The sequence below is a fragment of the Urtica dioica genome, chromosome 2, assembly GCF_054948205.1.
Source record: "Urtica dioica subsp. dioica isolate 48M chromosome 2, U.dioica_male_clone48M_v1_H2, whole genome shotgun sequence".
NCBI classification, from domain to species: Eukaryota; Viridiplantae; Streptophyta; class Magnoliopsida; order Rosales; family Urticaceae; genus Urtica; species Urtica dioica.
This window is the reverse complement of record NC_142757.1, coordinates 1220001-1227500: the sequence shown is the minus strand read 5'-3', so window position 1 is coordinate 1227500 and position 7500 is coordinate 1220001.

Here is a 7500-nt window from a genome sequence, read left to right as displayed (position 1 = left end):
AAAAATTTTTTTTTTTTTTTTTGGTCATGGCCTTGGAAAATTTAATGTTTACTGGTGTCACATGGCCAAATGTTCGTTTGTATCTTTAGGGGGGGGTGGTTCCTTGAGCTTGAAAATGTTGACCAAGAGTTGACTCGCATGATAAGAGCATAATTTGCTACGGACCCAAAGACGGATTATGACCGGGCTGACCCGACAAGTCGCGACCGACCGCCGGTGACCCCCCGCCGGCGACCGCCCGTCGGAAAATTTTCATGCGACCAAAAATTTTCCGTGGATAAAAATTTGTTGGAATATGAATGTTCTCCCTAAAAGGTTAAGAACCAAGGAGGAGGCAAGTCTAGTGAGGTAAAATAATGGGTTAAAGGCTCGTGAGAAAACGTTAGAGCCGCCGATGCATGCTCGAGCGACGGGAGAGAAATGCTCGAGCGACGGGAGTGAAATACTCGAGCACGGGCCGAGGCATGCTCGAGCGACGGGAGTGAAATGCTCGAGCATGATCGAGCACGGCCGAGGCATGCTCGAGCGACGGGAGAGAAATGCTCGAGCATGACCGAGGAATGCTCGAGCGACGGGAGGAATGCTCGAGCATGATAGAGGATGGCCGAGGCATGCTCCATCGCTGGCCGAGGCATGCTCGAGCGATGGCCGAGGCATGCTCGAGCGACGGGAAAGAAATGCTCGAGCATGCTCGAGCATGGCCGAGGAATGCTCGAGCGACGGGAGGAATGCTCGAACATGCTAGAGGATGGCCGAGGCGTGCTCCATCGCTGGCCGAGGCATGCTCGAGCGATGGCCGATGCACGCTCTATCGTTGGCATGATCGAGCGATGACCGAGTCATGCTCGAGCGACGGGAGGGAAATGCTCGAGGCACGGTCGAGCGATGGCCGAGAGATGGCCGACCGAGAAATGCTGGGCGCGCTCGAGCAATGGCCGAGGCGACGGGCGAGAAATGCTCGAGGCACGCTCGAGCGATGGCCGAGAAATGCTCGAGAGACGGCCGAGAAATTCTCGAGGCACGCTCGATCAATGGCCGAGTCACAGCTTGAGGGACGGGAGAGAAATGCTCGAGTCATGCTCGAGCGGCGGCAGTGGGGCGAATGGCGAAAGTGGGTTAGGGCATCAGAATACTTCACAGAGGTTAATAAAATTTCCCAGAAAATTTTTTTGTACCCCTCCTCAGCCATTTTAATGTTTACTGGTGTCAGATGGCCAAATGTTCGTTTGTATCTTTAGTGGGGGTGTTAGGGACCTCCTTTTTGCTCTCCAGAAATTTAACGTCTACTGGAGTCACCTTGCCAAATGTTCGTTTTCCATCTTTAGGGGAGGGTGGTGGAAGGGCAGGAGAGGAACTAGCCCAAGGATCCTTAGTCCACCACCGGGGATATCAAACTTGCCGTGTAACCTTCCCGTTTGATATCAATGAACAAGTAGACTCATTTTGCTTCTGTGTTTGATGTGCCGTGTCCCTATGAATGATTGCTTGATTGTTGGCTTGTTTATACGTATGCTTGTCGATATGTCCTCGTGTGTGTGTGAATGATGTGGTCCCAATAGCTCGTTACAATGTTATTCCGTGGCTGATCATTATCTCATGTTGTCTTGCAGACATCCAGTAGGCTGACTTGCTAGCGAAGCGCCGCAAGTGCCGCACGTCCCGACTATCTACCGAGCGAAATTAGTCGGCCCGTGACAGTTGGTATCAGAGCCACAAAGAGAAGCATTGGAAGAACGAGATGGCTCCACAAAGACCCACAAACACTCAACGCCTCGATGCTCTGGAACACCGCATTGGGGGCGTTGATGCGATTGAAGAAAGACTCCACGACATACAAGAGAACCTGCGGACCATCGACATCGAAAACCTTATCGAGAGGGTGAAGCCACTCGAAGAGGCGCTGCAAAAGACCGAATCCCTCGGCCCGTCTGTCGAAGAAGCCGAGGCCAAGCTAGAAGCTATCATCGAGCGCCTCTCCCAAATCGAACAAGCAAATCATTCCCCGCGGCACTCAACCATCGAAACAAGTGTGCTCAACTTGTCCGAAAGAGTCGAGATCCTTGCCAACCGAATACTCGCCCTAGAGCGGCGAGAACACCACGACCCAACGGCCGATTTCGAAGCAGGATTTGGTACCCTGGCAGAGAGAATAAATGCCCTGGAGCGCAGGGATCGTTCTCCTCGCGACTCGAATTCTTCACCGCGAGTTGCCGCTGAGCCAGGAATGGGAGATCATCTAGCGAATCGGATGCAAGATCTCGAGGAGAACACGCACGATGCTATCGATTCTCTTCAAAGGGAACTACTGGATATAAAGTCCACCGTCAATGTCACAATCCGGGCCATGGGGAACCAACCCATGGGTCCGGCCCCTGTCGAATTTGGCCGTCCCCGAGTCCCCGAACCGAAACACTTCGATGGCACCCGAGATGCAAAGGAGTTGGAAAACTTCCTCTTCGACATGGAACAGTACTTTCGTGCGGTCAATGCCGAAGAGGGTACTCGGGTGATCACAGCCTCGATGTATTTGACGGATGATGCCAAGCTATGGTGGAGAACCAAGCACCGTGCGATCCAAGCAGGCGAAGTAGCCATCAACACTTGGGACGACATGAAGAGAGAACTCCGCGCCCAATTCTTCCCCGAGAATGTCGAGTATAGGGCAAGACGGAACCTCAGAGACCTAAAGCAAACGGGCAACGTCCGAGAGTACGTGAAGAAGTTCTCGACCCTTATGCTAGACATCAGCGATATGTCCGAGAAGGATAAAGTCTTCGCGTTCCTTGACGGGTTGAAACCGTGGGCGAGGACCGAACTGCACCGCCTTAATCTGCAGACCCTTGCCGCCTGCCAAGCTGCCGCTGAACGTCTCACTGACTTCTCAGCCGAGCCCTCTCAAGCGAAGAGACCACAAGTGAACCCAAACCCGAGCCACATGGGCCCGAATAGAGCTCCGAGGGGGACAACGCAAACTTGGGAGAAGAAGCAATTCAACCCGAGACCTGCCCCTCCTCCACGACCTCCCACAAGGAATGCTGAAGTCGAAGACGCTCAGGGTGAAGTCAGGAAAGGGCCGTGTTTCCTATGCAAAGGTCCCCACAATGTCCGCCATTGCCCCGGCCGTAGCCGCCTGACGGCTCTCCAAGCCGAGGTCCAGGCCGAGATGCACGAAACTGAAGCAGAACAGGGAGATGGGGAGGAGATCGTTCAGATGGGTGCCGTTAGACTCCTTAATGCACTCAAGAAACAAGGCGTCGACCCAAAGAAGCCTGCCGAAAAGGGGCTTATGTACGTGGATGCACTTGTAAATGGGGGATTTGCGAAGAGTGTGATGATCGACACGGGAGCGACCCACAACTTCATATCCGAAGCCGAAGCAAAACGCCTAGGCCTCTCCCTGGACAAAGACAATGGTCGAATGAAAGCCGTCAATTCAGAAGCAAGACCCACGTCCGGAGTGGCCCGACGAGTGAAGTTCAAGATGGGGACGTGGGAGGGACAGACGGACCTTATCGCAGTAGAGATGGACGATTTCGACATCGTGCTCGGGAATGAGTTCCTCATTGAGAATGGAGGAATTCCCATCCCCGCTGCAAACGCCCTAGTCATAATGGGCGAACGACCCGCCGTAGTGCCTGCCAGAGTCAAACAAAGTGTTGCGACGAGGCTCATCTCTGCATTGCAGTTCAAGAAAGGAGTGCGTCGAGGAGAACCCACGTTTATCGCAGCTATCGCCGCCTTCGAAGATGGTGGGGGTGAACCCGTTCCCCCCATGATCCAAGAACTGTTGGCGAAGTACCAAGACGTGATGCCCGATTGCCTCCCGAAGTCACTACCGCCAAGAAGAAGTATAGACCATGAGATTGAGCTCGTCCCGGGCGCCAAGCCTCCGGCCAGAGCGGCTTACAGGATGGCGCCCCCAGAACTTCAAGAACTTAGAAAACAACTAAACGAGTTGTCCGAAGCGGGCTTCATCAAGCCCTCCAAAGCACCCTTTGGTGCCCCAGTGTTGTTCCAGAAGAAACAAGACGGGAGCTTGCGGTTGTGCATTGACTACCGAGCATTGAACAAGCTGACCGTGCGCAACACCTACCCGATTCCCCTGATCGCCGACTTGTTCGACCAACTCAGTCAAGCCATGTATTTCACTAAACTGGACTTGCGATCAGGCTACTACCAAGTGAGGATTGCAGAGGGCGACGAAGCAAAGACCACTTGTGTCACCCGATATGGGGCGTTTGAGTTCCTAGTGATGCCATTCGGGTTGACCAACGCGCCAGCTACCTTTTGCACGTTGATGAATCAGGTGTTCCACGGATTTCTCGACAAGTTCGTGGTAGTATACCTTGATGACATTGTGGTATACAGCACTACGTTAGAAGAGCACCAGAAGCACCTCGAGTTGGTCTTCCAAAAGCTGAGGGAGAACCAGCTATACGTGAAGAAGGAGAAGTGCTCGTTTGCGCAAGAGCGCATCAAGTTCCTCGGGCACATAATCGAGCGGGGACGTATCCGCATGGACATGGACAAAGTGAAGTCCATCCGAGACTGGAAAGTCCCAGCCAATGTGAAGGAACTTCGCTCGTTTCTCGGCCTGGCCAACTTCTATCGAAAGTTCGTAGAAGGGTATTCAAGAAGGGCAGCCCCACTCACAGAGCTGCTAAAGAAAGACAAGGTATGGGATTGGAACTCTCGATGCCAAAGCGCATTTGAAGATCTGAAGGAAACGATGATGCACGACCCAGTCCTAGCCCTCCCAGACGTCATGAAGCCCTTCGAAGTGCAAACCGATGCTTCAGACTATGCCCTGGGCGGAGTGCTTGTCCAAGATGGCCACCCCGTAGCTTACGAAAGCCGCAAGCTATCTGATGCCGAGCGAAGATATGCCGCACAAGAGAAAGAACTCCTAGCGGTGATACATTGTCTGCGAGTTTGGAGGCATTACCTCCTGGGTTCGAAGTTCATTGTGAAGACGGACAACTCTTCAGTGAGCCACTTCCTCACCCAGCCTAAACTCACCCCGAAACAAGCGCGGTGGCAGGAGTTTGTCGCGGAATTCGACTTCCGCTTTGAGCACCGCTCGGGGAGCACCAACCAAGCTGCAGATGCCTTGAGTAGGAAAGCGGAGTTTGCCACGATACAGATGCTTGCCCCATTGTCTACAAGTCAAGTAAGCATTCCGATCCGGACTCGCATCAAGGAAAATCTCGAGAAAGACCCGGTCGCCCGCGCCATCATGGCCCTTGTCAAAGAAGGGAAATCACGTCGATTTTGGATCGAAGATGGGCTCCTGTTAACCAAAGATCGCCGCTTGTTCGTCCCAAAGGCGGATGACTTACGGAAGACTCTCTTGAAGGAGTGCCATGACACGTTGTGGGCCGGCCATCCCGGGTGGCACCGCACGCTTGCCCTCCTTAAGCAAGCCTACTATTGGCCTCAGATGAAGTCCCATGCTCAAGACCATACCCGAACTTGCCTTATCTTCCAACAAGACAAGATCGAGAGGAAGAAGACCCCCGGACTTCTAGAGCCGTTGACCATCCCAACAAGGCCTTGGGAAAGCATCTCGCTAGACTTCATTACGAGCCTCCCGCAAACTGGAGACTTGTCATGCATTCTAGTTGTGGTCGACCGGTTCTCCAAGTATGCCACCTTCATCCCAACGAGCAAGTATTGTGGGGCCGAGGAGACAGCCCGCCTATTCTTCACCCACGTAGTGAAGTATTGGGGCATACCTCAGCACATTGTGAGTGATCGAGACCCTCGCTTCACGGGAACTTTCTGGAGTGAGTTATTCAAGTTGCTCGGCTCCCAGTTAAACATCTCCACAAGTTTCCACCCCCAGACGGATGGTCAGACCGAACGTTTCAACGGGATGTTAGAAGAGTACTTGCGCCACTTCGTCAATGAGAATCAACGTAATTGGCCGCAATTACTAGATGTAGCTCAATTCAGCTTTAATGCTCGCAAAAGCTCGGCCACGTCTCTCAGTCCCTTCGAGATAGTCCAAGGCCAACAACCCTTGATGCCTCATTCGATCCCAGAATACGTGGGCAAGAATCCGCGGGCCTACGGATTTAGCAAGGAATGGGGAGACAACCACGAGATTGCCCGCGCATACCTAGAGAAGGCTGTGAAGAGAATGAAGAAGTGGGCAGACCAAGATCGGCGGCCGCTCGAGTTCAAAGTGGGAGATCGAGTTCTCCTCAAGCTAATGCACGAACAGGTGATCTATCGCCAAGCAAGAGACAAACGCCTGTTCCGAAGATACGAAGGCCCGCTGACCGTCCTTGAGAAGGTGGGCAAGGTGTCCTACAGGCTCGACACCAAGCCCTGGATGAAGATGCACCCGGTCTTCCACGTCAGCAACCTGAGACCCTACCGCCCCGACAAAGAAGACGCATCCTGGAATGAAGACAAGCGCCCGCCCATGAAGGGGCCACGGAGCAAGAAGATTACCAAGGAGGTGGACACTATCCTCGCGGACCGCTATGTCAAGATCCACCACAAATGGCATTGGGAGCTACTCGTGAAGTGGAAAGACGCAGGAGACGAAGAATCAACCTGGGAGCGTGCAGAAGACTTAGAAGACTTCAAGCACAAGATTGAAGAGTTCAAGGAAGCAAGTCGCCATCTGCCGTCGACATCGACAACTCCGGCCATGGGAGGGGGTAGAGTACTAGGTTCTTTTGATAAGGGCAAGTTCGTCCAGGGTCGTAAGTAAACCCATGGCCTCTTGCCCATCCTCATGTATTTTGGGTAGATTGTACTTAGGATTTACTTTTGTAAGCCCGATGAGGGCATCGATAGAATTAGTGGGGGTGAATGTTAGGGACCTCCTTTTTGCTCTCCAGAAATTTAACGTCTACTGGAGTCACCTTGCCAAATGTTCGTTTTCCATCTTTAGGGGAGGGTGGTGGAAGGGCAGGAGAGGAACTAGCCCAAGGATCCTTAGTCCACCACCGGGGATATCAAACTCGCCGTGTAACCTTCCCGTTTGATATCAATGAACAAGTAGACTCATTTTGCTTCTGTGTTTGATGTGCCGTGTCCCTATGAATGATTGCTTGATTGTTGGCTTGTTTATACGTATGCTTGTCGATATGTCCTCGTGTGTGTGTGAATGATGTGGTCCCAATAGCTCGTTACAATGTTATTCCGTGGCTGATCATTATCTCATGTTGTCTTGCAGACATCCAGTAGGCTGACTTGCTAGCGAAGCGCCGCAAGTGCCGCACGTCCCGACTATCTACCGAGCGAAATTAGTCGGCCCGTGACAGGGGGTGGTTCCTTGGGTGGGCTGGGGACTGGGCCATGGCGGGCCCGGCTGGCCCATTTCATCGAGTCATTCCTCGACCGCGGCGGGGATGTGTGGGCTTGGGACACACGGCGACGCGGGTTTTGACGGGAAGGGGCGGCGCCGCCATGGGCCGCCGTGCTCCGGCGGTGGTGCGACGGAATTTTTTGACGGATTTGACGGAAAATGACGGGGAGGTGTAG